We start from the raw sequence: 16,758 nt of genomic DNA, 5'->3' as shown, positions 1-16,758 counted from the left end.
ATTGAGGAGAAAAACAGCTAAACCAGGCACTTGTGAGAGCTCCTTTCACAGCATTTCACACTGAATGACTTTAGAGGATGCCGACACTCTGGGTTTGTCAGCCGCATCTCCCTGGGACAAATTCAGAATTGGGCTTCCATGCCAAACCGAGGCAGCACAGCTCCTGAGGATGTGCCAAGAATGCACTGCCCAGCCCCCATGTGTCACCCTGGTTTTTTTCAAGATTTTCTAAGCCTTCTGATGTTGACATTCTTGTAGTGAACTTTCTCACACGCTTTCTGTAAATACCTCATTGTTTTGCATTCCTTTATGGAGGAGGAGAACACTGATGGACTGTTGGTTTGACCAGTGTCATTGGAGAGGTGGCACTGTCACCCTCTAATCTACTGTCACTCTTAAAGAACTATAAATATTAGAGTCAGAAAATAAGCTTCCCTTTTTTCCTTCACCTTGAGAACAGTGGTGTGCACTTGTGTTTTTTCGTGCCCTGTAGTGACACCCATGTCCCACTGGAAGAGCCTCACTGGGACCAGCATGATGCTGGTACAAGCACATACCAGTTTTGATGACCTTCTCAAGCCTTTCAACTCAGCAAAACCAGCAGCACCTCGCTCAGACTTGTAAGGAAAAGATTGGTTTTGTCCACAGGAGCCTTTCAGAGTTTGTGAAAGGTCAGTGGGGGATGTGAAATTCACCACGGAACCACAGTGGATTGTTCAATTTACGAGCATCATTTGTTTCAGTGAAAGCAGAAAGTTTAATCAGGTCCCTGCCTCAGCCCTGCCTGCTCTCACCAGAGGCTCTGGATCAGAGCATCAGTGTCAGCCCCGAGCCCGTGGGTCACCATGGCCCAGCAGAACATGAGAGATGCCAACAAGGCTCCTCATTAGCCCACAGCAGTTTAATTACTCGTTGCATGGATGTCTCCTCAGAGAGAGGACAAGGGGCATGGATTCTTGCTGCTTCTTTCTAAGCTAATGCCACAGGTTTAATTCCTAAATTTTCAGACATTTTCCTGATTAGAGGCTGCCCCAAGCACCAGGGAAAAGCCAGCAGCAGTGGAGAAAAGGTTCAGGTGCCTCGTTGACCCTTGCTCTCCACAGGGATCCTGGCAGGGATCCCTGATTCCCATCCCTGCAGAGCTGCTGCTGCTCCTGCAGGCAATGGCTCTTCCCACACAGAAACGTGTGGCCGATCAAACATGAAGCAATAAAAAAATTCCCTCAGCCCACAAACACCTTCCCCAGTCAGCTGGGCATTTTCTGAGCTAAAAGGGCTTTTTTCTTCCTTGATGGATCCCTAGAACGATAATTGAACGATTTGCTGTAATAAAAAGTTAAATTGCATAAAATTAATATTGATCCAAATTAAGCCGTTTGTCTCCCTTCCCTTTTCGGGTCCGCAAACACGATTATTGCTTTGGCTGTTACAAACCAAATACAATCACAAGTTGCAATCACAGCTTGTTTTCTGCCCTTTGCTCCCCCTCCCCAGCTCCCTTCTCTTGCAGGGGAGAAGGCAGCACTTTTTGGATTTTCTTGAGCACCAGGATGCTTCTCTCACCCTGGCACATGCTCCAGCCTCAGATGTTTGCAGGAGGGACCACAGTGGACCAGGAAGGAGGAAATTCCCCATTGACACACTTCAGAGCCAGTTCCCTCCTGCTTTCTCTTCCCCTCCACCATTTTCTCATGGAGATAATTGGAAAGGAAGGAAGGAGCTATAAATACCTCTGGAAATTAAAAGGAGCATGTACAGTCCTGGCAGAGAGGGAAAATATCTGGAGGGTCTTGGCTCCTCTCCCCTACACCTACTGGCAAGTGTTTACTTTGAAATTTTTCATTTGTCTCCTCTGGGATTACGGGCAAAACAATATTTGACAGCCCAGGAAAACTGTGGTTTCTATGGAGCCAGGGATGGAAATCTGGCTCGGAGTAAAGCAGGCGCACGAAAGCAGGGTCTTAAAAACGAGAGAGCCTCTGCAGTGGGATGTGGGAAGAGATGCCCCCACTGCCTGCAGTGAACATCAGAGCAGGGATGTGGCAAAAAAAGCACTCCTGGTGCTGGTGAATGGAGCCAGAATTCCAATGTCCACCTGCAGGTGGACACAGCACCTGAATTCCGACACAGAATTCCCACAGCACTGCTCAGAGAAACCCTGGGTTTCCTGAAAAACCCCCTGGCTACTATTCCCATGTCCATGCCCATCCTCAGGAGCAGCTCAAGCCAGCAGCCTCCCCATCAAAACCTTCTCTCCACAGGCCAGGCAGCTGCTGCTCAGTGGCTCTGGGGCATCCCTGCTGGAACCAGAATTTGCTGGGGCAGAGTGAAGCAGAAGAAAATCCAAAAACCACATTTTTGCTGCATCTGGGCTTGTTCCAGAGCAAGTCTCTGAGTGCAGGGCAAGTAGCCAGGTCCAGACCCCAGCCTGGGAGTCAGAGAAAGTTCATGGGACTAAAGAGGTTTCAAACCAAACATCCTGGCTCAGGGCTGTTGCTGCAGAGACATTCCAAACCAGCCCCAGTTCCAAACAGGTTTATTCTATAAACTTTGCAGATGCTGAGGCAGGGCAGAGTGACTGAAATAGCTCTCAATGGGCAGGTTTGGGGCTAAGCTGCTGTGTAAAACCCCATGGAAATATTCGAGGTGAGCAGCTAGGGCCAAACTCTGCCAGAACTGAGTCCAGAGCATCGCACAGGACCAGGGACAGCTCCCGGCTGCAGTTCCCGGTGGGCTGGATTTACCAGGACCAGGGAGGAAGGAAAGGAAAGGCAAAGGCAATTGTACATTCAGCTCAACCCTGGGTTGTTCTTTCACCATGTTCAGCTGAGCTTTACAGTGCTTAATTTAAAGTGCTGTTCCGTGTGGGAAACTCGTAAAACAACACGATCCATATTTATTATCTCTTGATGGTTCTGACTGAAATCTTCCCATTTGGTGAGATTAAGGGGAGGCAGAAAATGCTCGTGCTGCCGTGCCAGCTCTGCCAGAGGGTCACACATGGGTCTGTGCAGATTCACTATTGTATTTGCTGGGAGTGTCCCAATGAAGGCAGGAATAATGAATCTGACTCCATGTTCTCAGAAGGCTAATTTATTACTTTATAATACTATATTATATTAAAGAATACTATACTAAAGAATACAGAAAGGATACTTACAAAATGCTAAAAAGATAATAATAAAAACTTGTGACTCTTTCCAGAGTCCCAACACAACTTGGCCCTGACTGGCCAAAGAGTTAAAACAACTCACAGCAGAACGCAATGAAACAATCACCTGTGGGTAAACACATTCTACATGAAAAAAACCACATAAAAAGCAAATAAAATAAGAATTGTTTTCCTTTTCTCTGATGCTTCTCAGCTTCCCAGGAGAAAAATCCTACACAAAAGGATTTTTTCAGAGAATGTAAATGCCACAACTGACCATGCCTGCTGCTCTGCTTGCCCATCTGCACAAGGAAGAGTCTGCAGAAGAAACTGCCCTTGCCAACATCATCCTCCTACCCCTTATCTCCCACTCCTTCCCCTCCAGGAAAACACAAACCAGCACCTCCCAAAGCCTTGGAGAAAGGCAGGTGGACAACCCACAGCCACACACCCCCAGGAGCTTAAAGAGAAGGGAAAACCATAGCCGAACCTTATTTTTCTTAATAAATAGGTAGAACCCAGCAGCCTAATCTGTCCTTTTCCCTGGGAATCCACCGTGAGCAGCTGCCCCGGTGCTGCCCGCGCCTCGCAGCCGCTCTCCAGCCGCGCTCTGCTCCTGCCTATCCTCTGATGCCTTGTTGTCCTCCAAAGTGAACATGAATTGCTGCCAGCTCAAATTAGCATCTCCTCACACAACTGAGCTGCTGGAGGAGGAGAAGGAGTCAGGATCTTCCAGCCTTTAGAGTTTGTTCAGCTTCTGTTACACACTGCCGATGGGTGCCTTTGGAAATTGGATGTCTCCGTCTCCTCTCAGATGGGAACTTAGCTCTTCTTGGAGAAGCCATAGAGCAAACCTTTTGCACAGGGATCTCAGACAAGGCTCTGAGGAGCTTAATTTGTACACAATACAGAGAAGCAGCAGCAGCCAAAGGTACCACAGGCAGGGTTTCAGCAGGATGGTTATAAAAATGTAAACCAACCGACCAAACCAACCTACAACAACAAACTGGCCCCAGGAACAGCTCAGTGATCTGCAGCTGGCCACAGCAGCAGCTCCTGCAGAACATCCTTGTGCAGGAGTTGGGGAAGAGGGGAATCCCTACTGCATTTCCTCAGAAACATGAATAACTGAAGGGACTGAGCTGGAGGAAGAAAACCTTCCACTGGGGCTGTTGGTTATTTGATCGTGTGTGGTTGATTGCACAGCTTTGGTGTCTGACTGCCACACATGACAGACATCCCCTTGGAAATGGCATTTGGCTGCCAAAAAAATGAACAGGAGACAGAAAAATCCCCAGCTCAATCCAGATAGTTTTGCCTGGTTATTTGTGATTGTCCTTCCAGTCTGCTTGCAGACCCTGTGGAGGAGGATAGGCTTTTTATTGACCAGATAGCTGTGGCTGTAATCTCTCTGAAAATGCACATTAAAGGAATTTTAAAATCGAGATTATCTCCGTGAGTAGTCCTTAATGACTCCTTCGCAGCTGTTACAATGCTTATGTAAATATTGCCAGTGAATATTTAAGGCTCTATTAAAGAGAAATTTACTGTGCTGTCCATAATTGAATCTCTGCATAAATCCCACTGCACAGGTTGGCTCTCTGGAGAGTCACTGCCTCCCTGTTCAGCTCAGTGTCAGGATCCTCACCTCCACAATCCTTATAGTAATTGTGGATATGATGCCTGCAGCATCCTCAGAGAGACACAAACCCCTGGAGGGGACCTGCACCCCAACTCCTTTAACTTTAAAATGTAGGAATAGTGTTCAAGTAAGGGAAAAAAGTTAAACCAGGAAGATGTAACAAAATGTGATTGAATTGAGTATAAATTAATATTCCAGGTGGGAGCAGTACATGTGTATGTATGCACAACTGCCATCAGCTCTTTTGTTCTGAAGCTGGAGGAGCATGAAAACAGAAACTCGTCTCCTATCTGGGCTCAAACCTGCCAGGAGTAGCTGAGACATGAGGAGAGGCTTTGGCATTTCTCTGGGCTCATGAGGAGAAAGCCAAATGAATTCAGATTCATCTGCACTTGAAAAGCCACTTCTCTGCAGGGCTGGAGCAGCAGATGGATGGAGAGCAGGAGCACCAGGAGCCTCCAGAGCATCTCCCAGCACCCAGCATTGCTGTGCCCAGGACAGGAGCTGAACCAAGGGCTGAGCCACACAAATTCCAGCTTTCCCAGTGATGCTCTGAAAGATCATTACAATAAACTGAACAGGATGGGGTTCTCTGAACCAGATGGGTCTTTTCTTCTCCTTCTCCATTACCAGGTCTCAGTCTGCCCACACACACCTGCCCCTGTGGTCTCAACCCACAGCCACGTACTCCCAGGAGCTTAAAGAGAAGAGAAAACCAGAGATCATAGCTAGCTGAACCTTATTTTTCTTAATAATTATTATTATTGAACATTTACAAGCAAATATAGCATCAGGATCTTAGGAAGATTTAATGGAAAAAAATTAATTTTCCTAAACTAATGAAGTACTTGAGCTCCAGGGCAACAACTGCTAATGGTGCTTCTATCTCAGCTGAAGAGGCAAAAAATTGTGTTTAATAGTAATTTTAAATATAGATTTGAGGTTCTTTCCCATAAATCATGAAGTCAGATAAGGACTGCGCATAATAACTTGTCAGATTACATAAACAAAACTGATTTCAAACACTTTAAAAAACACTTTTATTCCATTTGCAAGGCTGCGTGCTTGCGAGGAGACTTCACATCTGCCTGAGCCACCACGCACTTAACCCTTCACTCACAGCTCTTCCCATTTAATAGGAAGAGCTATTCCTATTATGGTCATCACACAGCCTTTAAAAAAGAATTTAAATTGTATGGACATGAATTTGTCCAGGGAGGGATCCTGGTGGGTGTGCTCAAGGAGGAGAGCTGATTCCCACGCAGGGGTTTTGGTACCTGTGAGGAGCTGGAGGGAACCCGCTGAACCCTCTGTCCCTGGCCAAGGAGCATGGAGGGAGCAGGGCCAAATCTCCCAGCAGAATCACTTCCAGGGGCCAATAGCACTTGGGACTCCATGGAAAGCCCCAAAACCACTTCCCTTCTCCACAACAAGCAGAGGGACCTAATATCTCCATCCCAAATGCCCTACCCTTTTCTGTGCTTTATAAACTTTTTATCCAGCTGTAAAATTTCTAATTATCTGAGGTAACTAACCACCGTTGCATGAACTCAAACCGAGACTATTCCAGTCAAATACATAATTAAAAATTTCTGCTGTGCTGGTTCCTTCCCCCCAGTTACATAAATTACTGGGCAGGGTGCAGCACCACAGCTGGGACCCCAGTTTGGTGGTTCTGATTGTGGTAAATGCCAGCACCAGGAGGGATGAGCTGCACCTTTCCTTTGCCCCCACTGCTGTAGCACTGGCTCTGCATTCTCAGCTCTCCCAGATGTCATTCCCTGCTCTCTCTGTCTGCACTTTGGAGAGCCACAAGCACTGGGAGCCCCAGGAGCAGGCTCAGCTGGCAGAGGATGCCAGGATCGGAGCAAAGCTCATCCTCAGCTCAGAATACACTCTGGGAAATGTTGTTCTGTAAGGACCCAGCAGCAGCTGGAGACTGGAAAGCCACAAAGAGGAGAGATTGTGGCAGGGAAAGCCACAAAGAGGAGAGATTGATGCTCCCAGCTTCTCCAGGCTATGCCTGTCCCAGCTGCTGGGACCTCAGTGTTTGCATCTCACTGAGCATCTCACAGGAAACTTCTGCGTCTCCCCAAGCTGTGCCAGAAAACCTGATTTTCCTCCTAATGATTCACCTGCCTCCACACTGCATCAAAGGCATCAAGTGGGTCTCATAGCAACTGCCAGATTAGCACTTCTCCCTAAGCCAGGCTGAGCACCACGAGGGGAAGGGCTGGGAGGGAATGTGTTGGGAAACAGGAGCAATTCCTCCCGACTGCCACATCCCTGCTAGGGGTGAGCTGCCACTGGGCATTTAGAAAGGACAAGCAGGGATGAGCCCCTGGTTCTTTGCCTGGCTCTTAAATAACCTCTGCCCTGGCCTAATCAAGCCTGGAAGGCTCCTGTCCCACAGGAGGAGCTGGCTTTCAGAGCTCTGCTTTGGCTCAGCTGCCTCCAGCTGCAGCCTCTGGCACATCCATGTGTGCCATGTTCAAGATTCCCTCAGCTTCCCACACACAGTCCATGTGTGTCACTATAGGACACAGGATAAAATTGCACACATGCTGGAACCTCCAAGGTAAAAAGAAAGGGAGTGTTAATCTCACCGCAGATTATTGGAGGGTGCTTTAAACCCCAGGGCCATTATCTGAGCCTAATTTTCCGTTCCAGCCCCTAACATTTCAATTTCCCCCTTCACTGATCTCTGGCTTTAATGGCTCTCCCAAGCTTTCCTCAAGTTGAGAAGTGCCCATTTGGTACCATTCCTGCTGCATCCTACCACTGCCTCTTCTTTCTTTCTTTCTTTCTCACACCCCTTTCCCTTTTCTCATCCTTGTCACCTTGAAAGCACAACCTCAATGCCCTCACTTCCCTGGGAACTGCAGCACTGGCCCTGCCCCTGTGGGGGATGCTGCACTCATTCCCCCTCACTTGGGGCTGCAGCTGGACCCTGGGAAGGAATTTCATGGAGCTTGGGAACCTTCACTTCCCCTTTTCTTCCCTCTCTTTGCAAGCCAGGCTGGCACTCCCTGAGCTGACACTTCATGCCTCTCTGGCAGGACTGAGGGCAGTTCTTGGCCACCAAACAGCTCCAAATCCATTCAGTGGGGCCCAGCAACCCTCAGTGGTCTCCAGTGGCTTGGGGGGCTCTCATTCCCCTGCTTTGTCTGCTCTGTCCATGTGCCCAGGGCTTTTGGCTGGCTGCCACCAGCGAGGCTGCACTGTCCAGTCCCTTCCCAGCCCCCTGGGGATGGGATGCTCAGCTTTGGCAGCTGCTGCTCGGTGCCAGTCAGCTGTCACTGCCTTTGTCCCTGCCAGCAGGCTGTGTCCCTGCTGGGAAAGGGGTTTCTCACCCACTCCCAGTCTCCCAAGCAGTGCTGTGGGCTCTGAAGGGAGTTTTCTTCATTGCTTCTTTTCCCCATCCAGCCTCAGAGCTGTTCCTCTGGGATGTGAGCACTGCTGTGCCCTCCCCTCTGCTCAACGGGAGGTGACCTCAGTGCTTTTGGGAGCCAATTACTCAAAGCCAGACAATTCTAAAACCTGCCAACACTCAGGGAAAGGGGTTTATTGGCATTTAAACTATCAGTCCTGGCACCTGGTTTTCAGCCACGCTCTCTGCTGGACTTGGAAAAATGCTGGACACTGAGACAGATTCTGGGATAAGGGACACGGAGCCACCTTCTGGGATAATGGACACTGAGCCAGATTCTGGGACAAGGGACACTGAGCCAGGTTCTGCCCAGATATTTTGGGACATGCAGCCACAGCAAAGCTGCAGCGTGCCAGTGTCTGCCCAGAAGGGAGAGGTTTTAAGGGTTCCTATCTCCGTAACCCCTGGGAGAATGCCAGGGCAAAAGCAGCAGCCCAAGCATTAACAGCATCCATGGATGCTGAATGGCTTTGGCCAAGAGACTCTTAGGGCTGATTGAAAGCAAATTGGTGATTGTGGGGCTGTTTCTCTCCCAGGGGCTGAGCATGGCTAACTGCTCCAATGGACAGCTTTATGGACTGTTACATGGATATGGCTCTTCCCATGGCTTCACAGACCCATTTCACAAATGGTGCTGGCTGCAATCCACTGCTCTGTGCCAAGCCGCTGGTTGGGACATGGTCGTGGAGGCTGAAGCGACGAGGAGGAAAACAGGGATGAGAAATAGACAGGGAAAAACAAATGTCAAGCTGTGCTTTTTATAGTGCAAGGGCAGAGCACTGGCTGGGCTTTTAAGAAGGGAAAGATGGGCTGGTAATTGGAAAAGTGTTGGAGGGAGGGTGGCAGGGGTACCTGCAAGCACTCAGGACCCCTGGCCAGCCAGCCCTGGGCTGGGATGCTGTGACAGTGTTCACAGGGGTTCTTGGATGAGGGAAGAGATGAGGATCTGACTCCATGTTTCAGAAGGCTAGATTTATTATTTTATGATATTTATTACATTAAAACTATACTAAAAGAATAGAAGACAGGATTTCATCAGAAGGCTGGCTAAGAATAGAATAGCAAGGAATGATAACAAAGGTTTGTGGCTTGGGCTGTCTGTCCGAGCCAGTTGGGCTGTGATTGGCCATTAATTAGAAACAGCAACATGGGCCAATCACAGATGCACCTGTTGCATTCCACAGCAGCAGATAACCATTGTTTACATTTTGTTCCTGAGGCCTCTCAGCTTCTCAGGAGGAAAAATCCTAAGGAAAGGATTTTCCATAAAAGATGTCTGCGACATGGGAAACTAAACCCTCAAGGCCACACGTGGCCAAACCTGTCAGTGCTGTCCATCGGACACATCAGGCAATGTTTTCCTGCCAGTGAATCCTGGGATCTATTCCTAAACACGGTGTTATTGAAGGCCAGAGTGAATATCAGGCAGAGAAATCAAGTGTTCCCTGATCTAAGCTGACTGGAATCAATTGCTGCAGGGGGAAAGCGCGGTCAGCCACCTCAGCGCCCTCAGGCAGGTCAATAATCACACCTGGGAGGACACGCTGCCTGCAGGGGTGGATGTGTTTCCCCTGGCATTGCTGCTTGAGCGATGCCCTGCTGTGCTCTGTGACCTGGCAGTCACACGGGCTTCACACTGCGATGTCACCTTGCCCCCACAAGTGCCACCAGGGCTTTTGCTCCTCCTGCTCTCATCCTGCTGTGGCAGAGGCTCCCAGCACATCCACCACCAGCTCCTGCCTCCGTCCTCTGTGCCAGACATAGCATTATTCACGCTTGAAAATTTGCAAGGGAAAGATAATAACCCCCCCAAGAAAGTCTGTCCCTGTTTTGGCCTGACAAGGAGCTAAGATAAATGTCAGAATTCAGTTAAAATCATGCTCGGAAGATGAGCAGGAACAACGGGGATTTCATTCTGCTATGTTTATTAAACACAGAGAGACATGTCACTGCTGGCAGAGCCAAGCAGGTCCCACAGCCCTGGGGCTCAGTCAGGAATACCCAAGATTAGATCCAATACAAGCCTGGCATTTGAAACCTGGGGACTGCATCCTGAGTCCTTAGGAGAAGTCCCAGGGGAAAGCCAGTCCACAGCACAAGTCATGAGCAGCTGCAGTGTCCATTCCATGGTGGGCTGGAGGAGATTTTGGGCCCACTCTGGACTGACAAGCCCCACCATGGGCTGTGTCCACATGTGCCATGCAGGCTCCTCCACTGCAGCACCCTCAGGGCTCTTCCTCTCCAAGCCCTCCTGCCATAACTCATCTCTGCTGAGAGGCGTCGCTGCCTTGAACTGCTTATTAGCCCAAATTGCCTGGCAGTAACAAACTGCTCTCTCAGCCCTCATCATTCACCAGGAGCACCGGGCACGGCCAAGAGCGGTGACAGAGCCGGGCACGTCGGCATCTCGCTGTGCCATGGGGCAGCAGTGATAAACCCTCTGTTCTGCAGCAGAGCTGACTGAGGGATTGTGGCTGCAGCTCTCCTCACACAGAAGGGTCAGCTAATAATAATAAGGGGTCAGCTAATTCCAATTTTAATAAGAGGTTTTGTTCAGGCTTGCTTGGGCTGCGTCATCTGTCAGGAGCTGGGCATGTGCTGGGGGTTGGCACCTGCATAGGGAGGGGGAAGCAGGGAGTAGGGATGAGCTGCTGGGCAACCTTATCCATCAGTGTTCCCTCTGCTGTGCCACTGAGACACTCTGCCTGCCACCACAGGCACCCACATGTGGCCCCCCATTCCTGTCCCCCATCCCCTCGGGGACCTAAGGGCACTCAGAGGGGTGCAGAGCATGGAGATCTTGGCTGTGAGACCCATCAGCTTGGGATGATGTACTTACACTTTTAATAAGAAATAGCACTTGATACAGAACGGTTCCAGCATTTATTGAACCAAAGTGCCTTCCGCTGCTTCAGCGCAGAGCCCTGAAGCCTGTCCTGGATGATTTAAGAATGATCCATCTGGAAAATGATGCAGACAATTTGTTACATCCAGCCAGAGAGCCATAGAAGCCACCATAACAAGCTTAAATGATTTCAGCATCACTACATCATCCAGCCCCAGCCAATCTGCCTCAGAGCTGGGGTTGCCTATCCTGCATGGCTCCCCTTCCTGAAGCTGATGCTGCTCCTGCAGCCCATCCTGTTGCTGCATCCAGGCTTCTAGTCAATGCTTTGTGGGATATGGGGGACCCCTTTCCACCTTCCCACTGCTTGTCTCACTCCCCTCCACCCTCCCAAATCCCTGTTTTAAGACAAGAAGCTCCAAGCAGCTCACAAACCCTCCCGGTGGGCTCCTCTGGCTGCCAGCAGCACGGGTGCCTGTTGATGGTTACCACCTCGCCCTGGGTAAATCAAGGCTTCGGTTTTCAAAATAGCGTGTTGATTGAAGCTTAAAATATCCCCAGCAATTACTTCGCCCCGGTATAATTATAATAATTAAACTTGGATAATGCTTAGTCCTACTTTCTATCAGAACTGTGCGCTGCGGCACCAGTGTGTGGTGTTTTGTTTCCCAGCCTCATTTTCCAGCCTCGCCCCGCCGAGCAGCGCTGGAAGGGACATGAGCTGGCAGTCTCCAGTGCTGACAAGGGGACAGTGGCCCTGTCACAACCCCTCCAGCCCTGGGCACCACTCGTGGCACCGTTTAAACCAGGGCATGGTGTGTGGTGGCCGTGCCCTCGCTGCATGGTGGGACGAGCAGCAGGAGGGGATGCTCCTGGCTCCATGCTAGGGCAATGGGTGCTGGAGGGAGTAAGGATGCTGGTTCTTCCCTTTGGCTGCTTGCCTCGTCCCACCCCAATCCCTCTCCCACAGCTCAGCACAATATTTCTCCTCCACGCTCCCAGCAGCGTCGCTTGGAACAGCTCGGGCTGGTGAGAACGTTTCCGGCTGTGATAAATAGCAGGGAAAGCAATGAGAACCTAACACTGTATTTCATGCCCTGAAATCCCACTTGCATCTGGAAATGAACAGAGTTCTCCGGTTGATATATGCAGCTCTGAGGCCATTCGCATCCTGTTCGCTTGTACACATTGTCTCGGTGATTTAAGCTGGCAATTTGGCCCTAAAATGAAGAGCAGCTCACTTTGTCCCTCCCAATTTTTCTATATATTTTCCTGCAGAATGGAGCTCTTGGAGATTGGCTGGGCTGGGGCTGGGCATCCTCTCTGGTCTGGCACGGAGAGCTGTGGAGGGTGCTGGCACTGCGGGAAGGCTGCTGTCACAGCCTGGGAATGCAAGCGGCAGGTGGCTGTGCTGGTCTCTGTCATCCCAGGCCATGCCTCTTCAAAGCCAACAGGGACACCAATGAAAGCTTTTCCCCCTTTTTCCAGGTCAGATGGCATTGTGAGGATGACAGCTGTGCTGTCTCACAGTGCCCTGGGGAAGGGGGATGCTGTGGGAGCCAGGGGGGCTATGGGACCTGTCCCTGCTGCTTGGCAAGAGCCCTCCTTGTGCTGCCCAGTCCCCACATCCATCTGTCCATCTGTCTGTCTATCTGCTGAGCAGCACAGCAGGGCCAGCCTGAGCGTGACCCATCATCACCTGCTCCACACCCAAAGTGCAAACCAGAGCCACCACTTACCTGCTCACGGGCAGGACTCCTCCTTGGGTAAAAGATGTAGCTGGATGAAGTGATTTCACAGCAGAGCTGCTTGTTTAAGGCATCTTTAGTGACGCTTAATTAACTCCCCAACAGTCCTGTTCAAAGTCTTCCCTCTTCCAAGCAGCTGTCCCAAGGCACACAGGGTCCCCTCAAAGCCCTGGGGGGGGACACTGGGTGAGCTTGGGGACCTGGCACGCTCCTGCCTATGCCACAGGGTGTGGAGGTGGCACTGCTGTGGTGGAGATTCCAAGGGGATGCACAAGACCCTCTTCTCAGGATCAAGGCAGGGCTATTTCCCTGCTGGTCACCAGAGATGTGCACAGCTGGGAACAGGGAAATTTCCCCAGGAAATCCTTGCTGAGACATGGATCCCTCTGGAGACCAAACCAACCCCGTCCCCTCCCCAGGGACCGCGCGCGGAGGAACCCAGTGACCAGCGGCTGCGCGGTTCTCATATCAGTTTTAATAGCAACATCAGAGTACTAAATATACAGAGGGCAAGGGGACAGGGTGGCATTTACAGTGCTTCCAAATACACGGCTTCCACGGACAGAGACAAATTAAAAACCGCTCAGGAAGAGAAAAAGATCCTTTTGGCACTGCCCCAGCTCGTGCCGTGCGCGGGTTGGGCAGCCACAGTGCCAAAAGGCGACGGCGCTTCCACCGGGTGCCTCCTGGTGCAGGATTTTCCCCAGGAAAAGAAAGAAGTACTCAGTGATGTAAAACCGGTTACAAAGTAAAACTGTCTCATGTTAGAAAACGGGTTTTGGCAAAATAAAAATAAAGTGTAAACTTCACTGTACATGTCCTATCAAACAAAAAAATAAACCCCTCGGAACCTAAAATAGAAGAATCTGGGTCAGAAATCTGTGCCCTTAGTGTACATTTTTGTGCAACATATACTTTTTTCAAAGTAAATATTATCTTCACTCGTGACACTATTAAAAATGTACCTACAAATGCTGAGAGTAATTCTTAAAAATGTGTGAGAAGCGTTAGATGAGCTCGGGAGACCAAACCCACAGACTTGGAAATGGCAAGGGATTTCTTGCTGGTTTTGAAAAAATCGCGTACAGATTTAACATCTGGTTGAACGAAAATTCCAACCACATTCATCCTGAAATGGGTGGGCTGAGATAGGATAGATATATTTTTTGTTCTATTTTATTTTTTTTTTTAATTTTTTTTTTACAAAATATATATTATGTGTAGAATATCTACTATTTTTAACTACCGTTTCAGCCGAACTACCTTCCTTCGCAAACAAGCTGCCAGTGGAGAAGAGGTAACCTGAAATCCGTCCCCGCACCAGCTCTGCCATCGCTACGGTGACCTCCTGGCAGGCTCGGTGTCCGTGGTGTCCCATGGAGCACTGGTGTTCTCTGGAGCACGGCTCCTGCCACCACCACCGGCCGCCCTTTCTCCAGCTGGGAAGACAGAGTGAAGGTAAACGATCGGATCTGGAGAGACAGGCGGCTGAGAGCCCAGGGCCGGCTCTGCCCGGGGTGCTGCGGGGTGAAGCCGCCCTCGGGGCTTCCAAAGGTCAGGGGGTTGAGGAGCAAACCCTGCCTGTCCTACCTGTTGGTGCCATGACGTGGGAGCTCGGACCTGGAGCCCCAAATCTGCTCAGTTTGGTGCAGGATAAAGCCCACCGGTGCCGGTGGCAGCAGTGGGACCACCCCTGGCCCGGTGGGAGCGGCACATCCTGTGGCTCCTGCTCAGGGTTTGCAAGGGATGTGGAGGGAGGAGAGTCACAGACAGCCCTGGGAAGCCTGGGCTTGCTGCAGAGCCCAAGGAGAGCCAACCTCTCCTTGCCATGGGTGGTATGTGCCACACCACTTTCTCTAAGACAGAGCCACAAGTGACACACAGACACCCCATGACGTGTCTGGGGAATGTGGCAGCCTCTTGGCTGCCATGGTGTGTTTCTCAGGGTCTGTTCAAGGGGCTAAGGAATCTGGAAAATGAACTGAAAACAAACAAGCAGCAGTGGGCTGAGGGCTTACAGCAAAGCAAGGAGCAAAACTTTTCTTTTTTCAAGCTTCCAGGACCTTGGGGTGAGACGATGTGCCCAAAACATGACAAAGCTCCCACAGGAGCGTGTCTGAGAACACCATGCTTCCCTGCCTTTCCACGGTGGGAAGATCTCCTCAATAGACTAAGCCATGGAAATGCGACTTTCTATTCTCATTTCTTTCCTGTTTTTTGGCTTTCATCAATAGGAGGGAATGAGATCAACACAGTTCATTTCTCTTCACTGTGCAAGACCTTGGGACGCCCGGATCCTGCCTTGTCCATCACTGCATCAGCAGCTCCATGCCAACCCTTCCTCCTCCTCCTCTCCCTCCACCGCAGTGGCCCAGCATGGATGGGGGGAGGCTTCCTCTGATAAAGTGCAAGTGCTGTTGGTCCTTATAAATAAGGGAAGATTGTGCATCTACTTTTGTTCCCTGGTTCACTGCTCAGCTCTGGGGAGACCAGGACATGTCCTGCTGCAGACTGCGGGGAGGGAAGCTCGTGCAAGTCCTGCCCTCTGAAACCTGTGCCCGTCCTCAGGGTTGCAGTGATTCACCTTCCTTCTCTCTCTCTCTCACACAAACACAAACACACACACACACACACGTTTTCCCTTCCTCTTCCCCAGCTCCACAGGGAATTCCCTGTGAGCCAGGTGCCTCTCCATCACCACTGCCATCATCACCATCACTGCTTGCACCAGTGCTGCCCTGGCATCTCCCAGCTCTGCCTGACAACTTCCCTGCGGGCAGCAGGTTCCATCCATGCAGAAACACAGAACGCTGCTTCAGGTGCCCTGCAATGCAGGAGCTGAGATATATTTCTTGTCACACTGCTACCGCGATTACACCGGAATACCTGTGGGAATGAAATAAATAGGAAGATTAAGGGGAGAAGCACAAGGAACATGGCTCAAAGCTGGCGTGGATGGATTCCCAAGAAGTCACAAAGGGAGGAGAACCTGTGGACAAGGGCTGCACCACTGATCAGCATCACAGGAAAGCCCCAAGACACTGAGATGACCCTGGAGCAGTTGCTCAGACTCCACAGTTCCCAAGGACAGACACTCCCCACGTTCCCCAGGGACACCTAAAGCTTTGGGGGCCACTGCTCTAGCAAGACACTGTCTCCTCTTCTCCCTGGAGGCATCCAACGCTCTGGAGAGCAGGACACGAGCCACCCAGGAGACACAGCTCTGCCCAGGGGATGCTTGGCTCAAGTCCGCAGGTAATTGTCAGGGCTGGCAAGGAAGACTTCTGTCTGAGGCAGCGTCCAAAAAATTCAGGACAAATAATCCAGACTGTGCAATTCCATGGGAAAAGGACAGAAAAGGACACGGGGACAAGAGACCGCACGCGTGGCTGTGCGCAACACCACAGGGTTCTGCTTTGTTTTTTTTTTGTTTTTTTTTTGTTTGTTTTTAAACTGCACGTTCATTATCATAAAGAAAAGGAGCTGAGTAATCAGTGGGGGAGTAGAAACGTGGATCTGGACAATTCTAAAAAACCACTAGTATTTACCAAGGGCAGTTTACAAAAAAGAACTGGAGGACTTTGGTCTGATCTCTGCTGTCGTTTCCACCCTTTTAGCATTGAAGGGACCCAAGTGAGACCCATCCCAGTGTCTGATGTGCAGCACGGCATGGCAGCACCTGACTCCATGGAAAGACTTGGACAGAGGGTTTAGGGTCAGCACCCACGAACGCCACCCACCCCAGCAGGAGCTGGACGGGCGTGGACGTGTTTCTAGAGCAACACGCCAAACTGGAGCCTGCAGAATCGTGCTTCCCTGGCAAAAATTCCCTTTGAACACTATTAAGAGATCTCCAGGATTGTGGACAGCCGGCTGTGTCTTCTCCTGCTGCAGCAGAGCCAGCCAAGACTGGGAGAACAAAGGAAGAGGCTCTCTCAATCC

This window comes from Ammospiza nelsoni, chromosome 22 (genome assembly GCF_027579445.1).
Source record: "Ammospiza nelsoni isolate bAmmNel1 chromosome 22, bAmmNel1.pri, whole genome shotgun sequence".
Classification (NCBI taxonomy): Eukaryota; Metazoa; Chordata; class Aves; order Passeriformes; family Passerellidae; genus Ammospiza; species Ammospiza nelsoni.
This window is presented reverse-complemented; position numbering follows the sequence as displayed.